This window comes from Pipistrellus kuhlii, unplaced genomic scaffold (genome assembly GCF_014108245.1).
Source record: "Pipistrellus kuhlii isolate mPipKuh1 unplaced genomic scaffold, mPipKuh1.p scaffold_m20_p_1, whole genome shotgun sequence".
Taxonomy (NCBI): domain Eukaryota; kingdom Metazoa; phylum Chordata; class Mammalia; order Chiroptera; family Vespertilionidae; genus Pipistrellus; species Pipistrellus kuhlii.
Genome location: NW_023425404.1, coordinates 100,981,744 through 100,997,378, shown reverse-complemented (window position 1 = coordinate 100,997,378; position 15,635 = coordinate 100,981,744). Strand labels below are relative to the sequence as shown.

Below are 15,635 nucleotides of genomic sequence, written 5' to 3'. Positions count from 1 at the left end.
TTCTTAGCTTTTTCTGATTGACATTTTACTTAGCATAATATTCTCAAGGTCCATCTATGTTGTTGCATATGGCAGTATTTCATCCTTTCTTATGGCTGAGTAGTAAGTACTGCATTGAATAGATGCACCACTTCTTCATTCAGACCTCTACTGTCTGGTTGTCTCCATGCCTTGGCCACTATGAATAATGCTGCAATGAACATAAAGGTGAATATAATCTTTGCAAATACTTGTTGGTGAGTTGTTCAGGAGAGGGATTGCTGGGTCATATGATAGCTCTATTCTTAATTTTTTGAGGAATTGCCAAACTGCTTTCCATAGATCAATGTAACAAAACAGAGAGCTATAAAACCATTTATAAAACAGATAATTTGTGACAGAGGAACCACAAACACACAATTAAGTAAAGATAGTCTTTTCAATAAATGATTCTGGGAAAACTGGAAAGCCCCATACAAACTAATGAAACTGCATTGCAGTTTGTCCGCATGTACAGAAATTAATTCAAAATGGATCAAATACCTAAATATAAGACCCGAAACAATAAGTTACATAGAAGAAAATATAGGTACCAAGCTTATGGTTCTGGGTCATAAAGAACATTTTATGAACTTGACCCCAAAGACAAGGGAAGGGAAGTAAAGGCAAAAATAAACGAATGGGATATATCAAACTAAAAAGCTTCTGCACAGCAAAATAAACTGATAAAAACAAAACAAAGAGGCTGTCAATCAGATGGAAGGTGATATTTGCAAACAGTAGCTCTGAACAAAATTTTAATTTCCAATATGTATATATATACCTCATAAAACTCAACACCAAACAAACAACCCAATCAAAATATGGGCAGAGGAACTGAAAATACACCTCTCCGAAGAAGACATATAAGCAGCCAATAATTATATGAAAAATGTTCAATCTCACTAACAATTAGGGAAAATGCAAATGAATACTGCAATGAGATATCACCTCATACCTGTTAGAGTGGTCATTACCAACAAGACAAGCAATAACAAGTGGAGAGATTGTGGGAAAAGAGAACCCTCCTTCACTACTGATGGGAATGTAGACTGTTACAATCACTATGGAAAGCAGTCTGGTGATTCCTCAAATATTTTACATTTTTGAGTGTAAATAAAATGATGTTACAGGATAATTAAAAACTATCACTGCTTACTCTACATATGTAAAAATAATAAAGTTGTAATAAAAGCCATGTCACATTACTTTTTAAGCCAAACATTCTATAGGAGAAAAATATATGTGTCAAGTGTTTGTATCTTTTATTTGTTTTTGTATATTGCTAACTCAAATATTCTGGAGAACAAAAAAAAAAAAATTCATAAATAGGAACAAAACTTAACCTGGATAAGTTATTCTGTGATAACTTCCTTTCTTTGAAAAGAGTTTCTGTCAAATTAAAACTCGTCTAACATCAACAACTAGTTAATACTTAGTTCTTTACTTCATTTCTGATCATCCTGAGTCTCTAATTCTGCCTGTCCTGCTGGTTTGTCTCATCTGCCAGATTTATCTTCTCCTGAAGAGACTGCTTATAGAGAGTGCTCTTCACATGTCTCTTTTCATGAAAAAATGAACACAAGTTGCATGCTTCTTAGTGAAACTGGAGCAGCTTCTTGGTTTTCTGTTTTTTTTTTTGTTGTTGTTGTTTGTTTGTTTTTCCCCCCCTATAATTGCTGACTTTTTTTTCTTTTTCTTTTTTTTCTGCTGATCCCAGATATTGAGAAAACCATGACCCTTTTTTTCACCTAATAAAAAATGTGTATCCCTCAGTGGCTCCAGGGGAGAAGATAAACACAAACAGGATTAAAAAAAAAAATTATCAGTCAGAACCAAAAGATGCTGACTCAGGTTTGCACCTACAGTACAATAGCCACTGCTTCTTGAAATGCAGTTCTATACAGACACCAGAAGTAATCCTTCCCAGCATGCGCTTTCAGGAGCAATTTAGAACTGTAAACAGTTGATTAGACACATGGTCTGTGCACTCTTTGCCCCTTGTACCTGAAAGTTTTCATTTAATATAAAATCAATGGCAATTTAAAATGATAAAGTCATTTACATGGAAAAAATAGTTTATGCCACAAGCATATTTAAAAATTATTTTTTGTTGCCTGTGCCAACATCCCCTTTCCCCCTCCCTTTTCTTACATGACCCTTCTGATAGCATCAAATTTAATGGTTTCCTTTCCACAAGATTTTTATATCTCATTATTTTACCACTCTTCCATTTCTATACTTTATAAGTTAAATAATTTCTTCATCAATTTCTTCAACAATTCAACAGTAGTCAAATGCCAATAAAATGAATTTAAACTATGGGAAATACAGATAGAAATAAGCCTTTTTGGTAAATTGTTTCAGAGCTGATGCTTATCTGTAGGATGATACACTTTTGACTAAAGTGATCATAGATCACCGAGCTAAAATATGGTTTTAAGCAATTATGTATGTTGATAAGAATAAAGTAATACTTTTGTGCAGAGATGGCTCACCCATCTATATTTTTGTTTAATCCATATGTACATTGAAATTATGAAAAAGCTTTAACTAATACTCTTCCAATGTACAAAAACAGAAGAGAATAAGGATTATTACATTGCATAAGTGAGAAATATGTCATTGTTGATGGTGATGTTGTTAATGGTGATACAGAGGGGTCTAGACTGATTAGAGGCAATACATTCAACACACAATTCTATCTATTAAGGAAACAGCAAAAGAAGAGACTCTAGCAGGAACTAATAAACAATTTCTAATTGGAGAAGCAAGAGCAAGTGTGGGACAGATGGAGAGCAAACCACTGGATCAATTTCTATACTAAAAATCCACAGCTTTGAGAAGCAGCTGTGCTGGAAGCCTCAGGATTTTTTCATTTTGTTCTGTTTTGTTTTCAGTGCTTAAATCAAGTAGAAAGCTGGTTCTTATGTGACTCCTCCCTCGCAAGACACCAGGCAGCACTGGAAAGACCAGGAAGATAGACTTTTACTATCTGATGTTTAATTAAATTGAATCTAATTTTAAACCTAATGTTTGAATATATAGGTTTTTAATAGATGTCTGGAAAAAGAAGGGAGTGGCATCCAATGACTATATCCATGTTATTGCTCATCTTGGACCCAGGAAAAGTTACCATCACAGGCCAGGCGGCCATCAGCTCAGTTTCCTGAAACATGAGGCTCATGTAGTTCTGACAGCTCTCATGGAACCCGGCTGAGCTGTCAGGCTCCTAATCTTTACTAGTCAATTAAAACAAGAAGATTCAGATGAAGTGGCATGATTTTCCCAACCAAGATGAATGAATGAGTAGCATGAAGAAATATTAAATGTGGTCCAATTTTTTTTATGCCACATTTAAAATTATTTTTTTAACTTTGATATTTTTAGGTGATAGATCCTATGTAATAAAGAGTGAATATGATAATTAGACAGAACAGCAAAACAACTGTCCAGACAACCTTCCGGATGAAGCCAGGGCTGCGAGGGCCTAGGCAAGCCAAGGCTGGGAGGGCTGAGCCCCTTGCACAGATTTTGTGCATCAGGCCTCAGTTGTTATATAAAAATATTAAACTCCTTTTGAAGGTGAACTTTATCTCAAAACTTATCAGTCAGAAGATAATACATAAAAAACTGTATTATATTTTTAATCAAATTAAATAATGACTTAGAATTTACATGCTAATAGCCTGTTAGAAAAAAACACTTAGTCATTAAAAAATTATGTTTATAATGGAGTGAACTCATAGCTAAGATATCAGGTACACAAATCTAAAAAGGGAAAAGAGATAATAGGGAGAATAAAACACTAATTTATTGCAAAAAAATTAAGCAATGTTTAGAACCTGAAGAAAAGGCCTTTATTCGGGTTAGCTCATCATAGTTGTACAATATATCATTCTGATTTTCCAGATTATAAGGATATCTACACTTTTAATTCTTATTTATGGGGCAAACTTGGGCCTACAAATCTTTGCTAATAACGGGAACCATGGAGTCCAAGCTGCACGTACTTTAAGGCAATAGTCAGACATTGTCCGAGTCATTTACTCACTCACTTTCACATTGGCATCTATTCAGGGTCTTAGGAATCTTCCCTCCATCTATAACAAATGTAAAAGTCATCCACCTGTTTCTCTGCTATATTAGTAAAATGCCCTCAGGAACATCAAACATCTGGATGTCAAACACCAGAAATACAATTATACACACGCTGCTCATATTTAGCCTAGCAACACTAATCTCTTCGGGGGCCAGGACACTAACAATCTGAAAAGGGGAAAGAGATAATAGGGAGAATAAAACACAAATTAATATCTCATTAACTTATCCTTCTCCACTTGCATCCTTAAAATAGAAAAGAGAAAATTCCATTGTGATATTTTTTTATTTTAGATTGATATTAGACCTGATTTATTACTATTTATTTCTATAATAAAAGATAACTTAATTGCTTGTGGCAGTGAAGTATATGTTCTTTGAAATATTTTTAATGGCTCACCTATTAAATGTTGAATCTGATGCTCTTATTATAAGTGATTCATTGGAAAATTATTATATGTTTATAATAATTACAACCTTAATACTATCTATCACAGAATAAATTTTGTCTATTATGTGCCAAAAATATGTCAAGAAATTTGCATAGATTATTTCATTAACTCTCAAGGATGTTGAAGCAGGTATTATTGTTCCAGTATTTTATATTAAGCTTAATTAGATGCACATAGATAGTAAGTAGAGGCATCTTGAGTCAGAAGTTTTGCTGGTGATCCAAATTGGTCTGTTTTTTACTCTTGCATTGAAACAAGAAAAAAAAAAGTAAATTTTATGTCACTTAGTTCTCTGTTTTTGTGTTAAATTCAACAAATTAACAACTTGTTTTATCGCCTTTTTCCAAGTCCTTGGTGTTGCTTTATAAGGGGGCAAAGTCTTTTGTCTAAGTTCTTCATTAGCCAGTGATCAGTCTTTATCAAATTTGTTTTCCTAAGTTCATGCTGTGTGGATAAGAAGAGACCCTTGAAGGTGAAATTTAAGACATGGAGTGAACTCATAGCTAAGCTATCAGGTATACAAACCTGTGTCCTCATAAAGAGCAGGAAATTCATTACCATCTACAGAAGTTGCACCCTTAGCCTTTTTGACATGCAAATGCATTAATGAAGGAAATCACCATCTAAAAGGTCATTTGCTCCCTCTTCCCTGGAGTCAGATTGAGGCAGGAAGGGATAAAGAAGTGCAGGAGAAGCTGGGGGAGCAGGGACAACAGGGAAAGGAGGAACAGGTTCTGTGAAAGGAACCATACCTTTAACTTGAATTTCATTTTCTTTTTCTCTCAACCTTTTCTTCTGGCTACCCAGAATTTTTTTTTCCCTTAGGATGATATTCATTTCATGAATAGTAGTATTTATTTCGTTGGAATGAGGCCTGTAAAAGAACCCCAGAGGGGGCGGAATATTTATTCATCAGAAACCAACAACCCCTGCAAGACTGAATTCTCATATATTCATTCCAATGTGATAGACAGAGACTAGCTTATTAAGATAAATACCTGTAGGCAATATTCCTGGCTTCTCATTATTTTCCTACTATATGATGATCCTAATGAGACTTTAGATCCTTTATTACTCATGCTTATTCAATAGTAAAATCTTGTATTTGGAAAGGATAGTTCTGGTATATTAGGGAGTTAGATAGACATGAGCAGAACAGGAAGAATAGGCCAGGTACAGACAGTACCCAAGGCAGAAAGCCAATGGGCAAATCTAGGCTGGAACCTCACCCCAGGGCATCCCTCCACTAGCATATTGCTGGGCATGTGGTTTAGACCTCTGACCTTTACTATTGATGGCCTTGCATTTGGACTCTCCCTGAACTTTACTCCCCTGGCATGCCCCTAGTCAGTGGTAGAGTACCTGGTCTTGCCATAGCTGACATCAGGTTAGGTGCAATGACTAATGACACCTGCCTTGGCTCCCACCAATCAGTAGAAATTATAACCATGAAAGGGCACACCAGAGATGCTAATGAATATTCGACTGAAATCTCCCCTGAGACCTCAAATAAAAACCTTCAAGATAAAAGAACTCAGTGCTGTCCCTTTCTCTAGAGCACTCCAGTACCTTCCCTTTCTTTCCTCAAGGCATATACCTGCTTCCTTTCTCCTAAGCTCCAAGGACCCCTCTTGTACCTCTGTAACTTTTTTCCTGAGCCCATGCAGCCCAGCTGGCTCACCAGGACTGCAGAGGCCGATGGATTAGGTGTCAGGAACACAGGGATGCAGAGACCCTATCATCACTTGGCCAGTTTCACAATGCTGACCATCCTGTTCCAGGGACGAGTGATGAAGACATTCATTAAGACCCAAGATCCCCACAGGGACTCAAATTCCAGGACAGCAAATTACCACAAACACCTTGTATTATTTATTACCCATATTTTCTTCCCCTGATTTCCCTATGTAAGCTTTCTCCTAACAAGCTTGAGGGGAAGGTGAATATTAGGGTTTTTACCCATCACCTTCCCAGATTTCCACCTTCTGATATTATTAAATGCACACTTATAATCCAACCTCTGTCTCTGCTTTTTGACTGGGTAGTGAGGGGCAGTAGAAGCCCCAGACTTGGTTGGCCTCCAGTTTCAACTATACTTAAAAAAAAAATTGTTTTTGTACAAGTTTGCATGTAAGCTCTTAATATATCTTGAATTGATTTTAGTATATGTTGAAATCTATAATTTTTAAATATGGTTGACTGACAACCAGCTAAGTTTTCAGGAATTCCACCTTTCCCTTGTATCTGCCATTCTACCTCTAATTTACATCAAGTTTTAATGTATCAGTGACTTTTTCTCAATATGTTAATGACTTTGAGGTGTATATGCATTTTTGTTTACCATTGTATTCATACTAAATTATTTTTATTATTATATCTTTATTTTAGGTGCAATGTATACTGTTTCCTTACAATTACTTATACTAATTGTATGTGAGTGTACTAGTTATTTATGGCCCTTTGCTCTATAAAATATATTCTAGAATTAACATGTGAGATCGTATAAACAATTCAGATGGGATTTAAGTGCAATTATTATGATGTATAACAAATTTTAAAGAAATTAAGATTTTTATACAATATGTTTCATTCTTAACAATGAACACAGGATATCTGAGTTTGTTCAGGATATTTTAATGCTTTTCCAGTAAAATTTTATAATTTTATATACAGTTCTTACAATTATTTTCTTTAATTTTATATATTGTATCGATTTTCTTTGCCATAGTAAAATGTAGCCTTATTTTAAAATGTAACTTTACTGTTGAAAGTATTACAGATATCCCATTCTCCCCCCCCATTATCCCCCTCGAGCCTGTACCCACACTTCCCTTCCCCCAAAGCCTACCCTACTATTGTCTGTGTCTATGGTTTATGTATATATGCATAAAGTTATTTGATTAATCTCTTTACTCCTCTACCCCTACCCCCACCCCAAGCCCTCTGAGATTCATGTTTATTCCATGCTTCCATGTCTCTGGATCTATTTCTTTTTTGTTTGTTTTGTTTTGTTTTGTTTTGTTTCGTTAGTTTATATTGTTCTTAGATTACACATATAAGTGAGATAATGTGATTCTTGTCTTTCTCTGACTGGCTTATTTTACTTAGCATAATACTTTCCAGGTCCCTCCATGCTATCCCAAAGGGTGATTCTTCTTTTTTATAGCTGCATAGTGTTCCATCGGGTAAATGTACACAGCTTTTTTATACACTCATCTGTTGATTTCTAAATCTTAACTAATGTAAATGACACTGCTCTAAATATGGGGGTGCATATATTTTTTCTGACTGGTGTTTTAGAATTCATAGGATATATTACTGGAAGTAGGATCAGGGGATGAATGGCAATTCTATTTTTAATTTTTGAGGAAACTCCAGCTATTTTCCATAATGGCTATACTAGTCTGCATTCCCTCCAGGATTCCCTTTTCTCCACATCCTCACCAGCCCTTGTCATTTGTTGATGTATTGATGATAGCCATTCTGACAGGTGTGAGGTGATAGCTCATTGTCGTTTTAATTTGCATCTCTCTGAAGATCAGCGACTTAGCATTTTTTCTTGTCTCTTGGTCATCTGTATGTACTCCTTGAAAACCTATCTATGTCCTTAGGACATTTAAAAAAATATTTATTGACTTCAGAGGGGAAAGGAGAGGGACAAAGAGGTAGAACCATCAATGATGAGAGACAATCATTGATAGGCTGCCTCCTGCATGCCCCACACTGGGAATCACACCCACAACCAGGGAACATGGCCTAACTGGGAATCTAACTGACCTCATGGTTCATAGGTAGACGCTCAACCACTGAGCCAAGCCAGCAGGACCTTCACCCATTTTTAATTGAGTTGCTTGTCTTCCCTTTGTTAAGTTGTCTGAGTTCTTTATATATTTTGGAAATTAAACCCTTATCAGATATATCACTGGAAAATTTGTCCTCCCATAAAGTGAGACATAAAACAAAGCAAAACAAAACAAACAAAACAAAACAAAAAAACTAGGCCACTCGCTTATACCACACACAATAATAAACTCAAAGTGGATAAAAGATTTAAATGTGAGCAATGAAACCACAATAATCCTAGAAGAAACCATAGGCAGCAAAATCTCAGACATCTCTTGTAGCAATATATTTGCTGATACATTTCGTAGGCCAAAGGAAACAAAGGAAAACATAAACAAATGGGACTATATCAAAATAAAAAGCTTCTGCACAGCAAAAGAAACCATCAACAAAATGAAAAGGGATCTCACTCTATGGGAGACCATATTTGCCAATGATACATCTGATAAAATGTAACTTTAAAAAATTATGGAGTCTAATTATTCGTGGACTAACAATTGCATTGTATATAATGCAATTGATTTCATATATTGAGATATATGTTAAGCTCACCGATTAATTGTAGTTTTGACTGAAAACATTTTGTGATTTTTCTGCATAGAGAATCATGATTTGCAAATAATAACAGCTTTATTTCTATCTTTATTTTTAAGCTTTTATGTTTTTTATTAATAAGATTTTATTTATATTGGTTAATAAGCTTCTATAGATTTCAAGTGCTTAATTCTATGATATCTCATCTGTACATTGCATTGTTTGCCCACCACCCAAAGTCAAATCTTTCCTATCCTTTCTATCTTCATACTTTTTAATCTGTTTCTTTTTCTGATATATCGGTCGACATCTTCAAGGAAATGCTAAATAAAGTTAGTGGTAAAGATTTTATTATTTATTAATATATCTTACTGATTTTTTACAGAGAGGAAGGGAGAGGGACAGAGAGCTAGAAACATCGATGGGAGAGAAACATCCACGAGCTGCCTCCTTCACACCCCCTACTGGGGATATGCCTGCAACCAAGGTACATGCCCTTCACCGGAATCGAACCTGAGATCCTTAAGTCCGCAGACCTACGCTCTATCCACTGAGCCAAACCATTTTCGACTTCTTCCTGATTTTATTTATTTATTTATTTAAAATATATTTTATTGATTTTTTACAGAGAGGAAGAGAGAGGGATAGAGAGTTAGAAACATCAATGAGAGAGAGACTTCGATCAGCTGCCTCTTGCACATCCCCCACTGGGGATGTGCCCGCAACCAAGGTATTGTACATGCCCTTGGCTGGAATCGAACCCAGGACCTTTCAGTGCCCAGGCCGACGCTCTATCCACTGAGCCAAACAGGTTTCAGATCTTCCTGATTTTAAATGGAATGGTATCAGAGTCTCCTAAATTAATGTGACTGAAGATATGATAATACATAAGATAAGAATTCCTTTCTATCTTAATTATCTGGGCACATTTTGTTGTTTAATTGTTTTATTATCATGGTAAGATTTTTTTTTTTAAAATCATAGCTTATAACAATTTTTATTGTTTTAAAAGAACCAATCTCTAGTTTAATTGATTTTTCTAATTTGTTTCCTTGTTTTCTTATTTTATTTCTGCTATATTACTAAATGACTTTTTAAAACTAAGTTTCAGTTTAATCTTTAGTTATTTATCTAACTTATTTTGTTAGAAACTTTACCTGTTAAATCGAGAATATTTAAATTTTCTTCCTTTTAAAATACCACTAATTGCGGAGACCTGTTTTGGCTCAATGGATAGAGCGTCGGCTTGGGGACTGAAAGATCCCGGGTTCGATTCCGGTCAAGAGAATGTACCTTGGTTGCGGGCATATCCCCGGTAGGGGGTGTACAGGAGGCAGCTGATCGATGACTGTCTCTCATCGATGTTTCTGACTCTCTACCTCTCTCTCTTCCTCTCTGTACAAAATCAATAAAATATATATTAAAAAAAAATCAAATGCTGTTATGTTACTCCACTTTGGGGAGGGGGTATCATCTACATCAAATAATGAATTAGAGCAATATAAAATACTGGAGACCTGGTACATGAAATTCATGCATGGGGTTGAGGGGTATCCCTCAGCCCAGCCTGAACCCTCTCTAATCTGGGTCCTCTCAGAGATGTCTGATCGCCAATTTAGGCCCGATCTAGGTAGGATCAGGCCTAAAGTGGCAGTTGGACATCTCTCTCACAATCCAGTACTGCTGGCTCCCAACTGCTCTCCTGCCTGCTTTCCTGATTGCCCCTAATCTCTTTTGCCTGCCAGCCTGATCACCTCCTACAGCCTGATTGATGCCTAATTGCTCCACTGCCAGCCTTTTTTACCCTAACTGTCTTCCCCTGCAGGCCTGGTCTCCCCCAGCTGCCCTCCCTTGCAGGCCTGGTCCCTTCCAACTGCCCTCCCCTGCTGGCCATCTTGTGGTGACCATCTTGTGTCCACATGGGGTCAGTCATCTTTGACCACATGGGGCAGCCATCTTGTGTGTTGGAGTGGTGGTCAATTTGCACATTATTCTTTTATTAGATAGGATTAGATAGGATAGAGGCCTGTTAGGGGGCCTCCTGGTTTGCCCTGAAGGTGTCCCAGATCAGGGTAGATGTTCCCTTGTGGCATGGGATGGCCTGAGTGAGGGGCCTGGGGTGGTTTGTAGGCCAGCCACACCCCCTGGTGACCCAAGCAGAGGCCTTAGTATCTGAGATTTATTTATCTTCTATAATTGAAATTTTGTAGCCTTAAATGGAGCCAAAGGCAGGCTAGGGCAGGTGGAAATCCAAGCCTCCTGCTCTCTGTGGCTGCAGGCATCTTGGTTAGGTTAATTTGTATACCTGCTCCTGATTGGCTGGCGGGCATGGTTTGTGGGTATAGTGGAGGTACAGTCAATTTGCATAGTACTCTTTTATTAGATAAGATTGCCATAATTGGCATATTGCTAAGTTTTGAAAAGTAAATTCATTTAAGATTGTGATTTTATGTACTTTTTAAAAAAACGTTCAATTAATGCCATTATATGTTTCCTATACATGCAGTTTAAATTCACACATTTTCAGAGACTTTTTTTTCTGAATGGCTCTTAAAATAAATCATGCATTTGGTTATTGATTCTTGAGTCTAGATGTTTATGGACCAATTAAACATCTGTTAAAGTTTTAATTAAACAAAACTGTTTTTTAGTATCCAAAAGATTGGTTTATACTCAGTGCCATGTAATTTATTATAAGCTTCTACAATTGCCTTTTTTGGGGGGTACAATTGCCTTTTAAATAATAATTTAAGGCACAAAGTTCATTTATTTGTTTTCAACAAAAGATAATATTTCAAGAGTATAGTAGGATAAACTTTTTCCCCTACATGACCAATATTAGTAAATATGTAAATCTTCTTAAATAGAAACAGCATGGTATGTAAGTGCTATATAATAATTTAATTTACAAAGTGAAACATATCTTGAAGATTTAATTTCAATATCAAAAGCTGTCAATAGGATACATGATATTGTGGATATCTTCAGGTAGAAAAAATATGTTTGAATTTTTTATTTCATTTCATTAAAGTCACAGAGGAGCTGCATGAAGAAGTGTACTATTGTTCTATCTACTATTTATTACACAAAGGAAGATTTGAATAAATTGAGAAGTAGTGACAAATATATGATCCTTTGCATTTCTTTTATAAGGCCTAGGTAAATTATTTATTCCTGTTAGCTATCCCTGACTCCTGGTATTTGGACAAATGAGTTAATATAATATGCAAGTATGAGGCCTATATGATTACCAGAAAGACTTGCAAATTACAAACATACCTTGTTTTATTGCACTTTGCATTATTGTGCTTTGCAAACTTTTTTTTTTTTTTTTTTTTTTTTTTTTTACAAATTTAAGATTTGTGGTAACCTGTATTGAGTAAGTCTATTGATGTCATTTTTTTTTCCAATAGCATTTGGTTACTTCATGCCTCTGTCACATTTTGGGAATTTTTCTAATAATTACTACTATTATATTTTTATGGCGATCTACAATCATTGATCTTTGATGTTACTATTGCAATAATTTTGGGATACCACAAATTATGCCCACATAAGAATGTGAACTTAATCCATAAATTTTGCATGTGTTCTGACTACTCTATAGACTGAGCCTTTGAAGCCCTCCCGATTCTCTTCCCACTGTCCTAAGATACAACCATTCTCAATGGCCTCCAAGTGCTAAGTAAAAGAAATCACGTTATTTTTTTACTAAAATGTATTAGAGCTTGTAAGATAACTCAGTGAAGTAAGACATATTGTAGCTGAGAGACCAACATGCAGATGCGAACTTTACTCAGTATGTGAATACAAAGGAAAAGTTATTGAAGGAAATTAAAAGTGCTACTCCATTGAACACACCAATGATAAGAAAGAAAAATTACTTTATTGCTTCTGTGGATGAAGTTTTAGTGGTCTGGCTAGAAGATCAAATCAGCCCCAACATCCCCTTAAACCGAAGCCTAATTCAGAGTGAGGCTCTAATTCTCTTCAGTGCTATGAAGGCTGAGAGAGGCGAGGATGCTGTAGAAGAAAAGCTTGAAGTTAGCAGAGGTTGGTTCATGAGGTGTAAGGAAATAAACCACTTTTCTAATATAAAAATACAAGGGAAATAGCAAGTGCTGATGTAGAAGTTGCAACAAGTCATGTAGAAGATCTGGCTAAGATAATGAAGGTGGCTACACTACACAACAGATTTTTAATGTAAACAAAACAGTCTTATGATATTAAAGCTATTCAAGACACATTTTCAGGTTGGCAGGAAATGCCTTCTAGGATTTTCACAGCTGGAGAAGAGAAGTCAAGGACTGGCTTCAAAGGCTCAAAGGACTGGCCAACTCTTGATAGGGACTAATGGAGCTGGTGGCTTTAAGGTGAAGCCAATGCTCATTTACCATTCCAAAAATAGTGATTATGGGCCAAGAATTATGTTGAATAGACTCTGCCTGCATTTGGAACAACAAAGCCTGATGACAATACATCTGTTTACAACATTATTTACTGAAGATTTTAAGCCCACTGTTGAGACATACTGCTCAGTAAAAAGGATCTCTTCCAATATAGGACTGCTCATTGATAATGTGCCTGTTCACCCAAGAGATCTGAGGAAGATATATAACACGATTAATGTTGTTTTTATGCCTGCTAACACAACATCCATTCTGCAGCACATGGATCAAGGAGTAATTTTGACTTTCAAATCTTATGATTTAAGAAATAAATTTTGTGAGGTTATAGCTGCCATTGATTACGATTCTTCTGTTGGACCTGAGCAGAGTAAATTGAAAACCTTCTGGAAAGGATTTACCATTGCAGATGCCATTAGGAATATTCATGATTCATGAAAAGAGGTCAAAATATCAACAGTAGTAGGAGTTTGGATGAAGAATTGATTCCAACCCTCTTGGATGACTTTGAGGGGTTCACAACTTCAGAAGTGGTAGAAATAGAAAGATAACTAGAATTAGAAATGGAGCCTGAAGATGCGACTTAAATAGCTTTAATATCATGATGAAATTTTAACTCTTGAGAAATTGCTTGCTCTGGGTGAACAAATAAAGTGGTTTCCAGACATGGGATCTACTTTTGGTGAAGATGTTGTAAACATTATTAAAATAACTACAAAGGACCAAGCATTACATAAATTTAGTTGAATAAAAAGTAGCAGAATTTGACAGGATTGACTCCAATTTTGAAAATAGTTCTATTGTGGGTGAAATACTACCAAGTAGCATTACATGCCAAAGAAAAATTGTTAGTGAAAGAGTCAGTCAATGTGGCAAAACACGTTGATCAGTCAGCAGTCATGAAGGTCAAGGCATGATCCTGCACCAGCAAAAAGATTACAATTCATGTCATAGTCAGATAATGGTTATCATTTTTTACCAATAAACTAGTTTTAAACTAAGGTATCCACATTTTTATACATATTGTTATTGCACAGTTAACAAACTACAGTATAATGTAAAGATAACTTTTATATGAGTTGAGAAACTAAAATATTTACGTACTTGCTTTATTGTAGCCTAGCACTGAACCACAATATCTCTGCAATATGCCTGTATAAGTTATGTTGAATTATTTTAAAAAGTGAAATACATAGTAGAATTTTTAAGATTGTGTTTATTGTTTTTCAAAGAAGTACTTAAGTTTATGTTGATATATCCTGTTGTTGCACCCAAAAGGTCCATTTTTTAAATAACATAAGAATAATTTGGTGCTTTATAGATAAACATTTAAACTGGATGTTTATAAACATATATTGACTTTTATAGCATACTATTTGAAGATAAGTACATAAAGCTTGTTTATAGGTCTTTAGAATAGTTTTCTTAGGACTGCTCATTATTTAAAGAATACTTGTACATAAAGCTTAAGTGAATATGGTTTGATGCTTTGAAAATTGAAAATTTTTCATCTTCTGATTTCAAAATTGATTTATCTAAAGCTCAACAAGAAAACTTCAGGTCAAATCTCTGCTTTGAAACAACCCTAGTTTTTTTTAGTTTTATTATAAGTGTCTGCTTAAGAGGCTATCACATCTGACAATTTAAGTGACATTAGGTCAAGCACTATAACAATTGCCACTCCTCATATAAAATACTTTAAGAGCTTATGGGACAACTGAATACTAATAACTGAGCAGATGATAAAATTGGAATTTTGTAATTGCTAATGTTCTCATGGCTATTTTTATTCAGCATAAAACACTTTAAAAAGAGCAAATATTGTTATGTGTTAAAGGAGCAAAATTTTAAGCTAGGCTTCGGAATTTTGGTAGGAATAATCTATCACTTATACTGTATTTTAAATATTTATACTGAGCTAAATTTCTTGATTTAAAATTTTGTATTTTAAAGTATATTTAGAGAAAACATAGATTTATCAGTCAAGTTAATCAATGCCATTTTATTAGCTAGAAATCGTTCATACTTATTGTTAAAAATAAACATTTCTATTAAGTGCATTTCTTTTTTGACAGAAGACCATACAAGTAAATTATTCTATATAATATATTTTTTGCCATACATAACACAGAATATAGGAATTTTGTCAAGAAAAATAATCAGATATACACTGAGTTGGCCAAATTATTATGATCTCTGGATGTATAATAATCTGGCCACTCAGTGTATATCCTATATAATAAAAAGATAATAGGCAAATTGTCCCCTCAACCAGGAGTTC

General features: G+C 35.1%; 1 pseudogene; it reads left to right on the top strand.

The window, feature by feature from the left end:
* The first annotated feature begins 4,009 nt into the window (after nucleotides 1-4,009).
* Nucleotides 4,010-14,308, top strand: LOC118718692 (annotated as a pseudogene).
* Nucleotides 14,309-15,635: the final 1,327 nt, after the last annotated feature.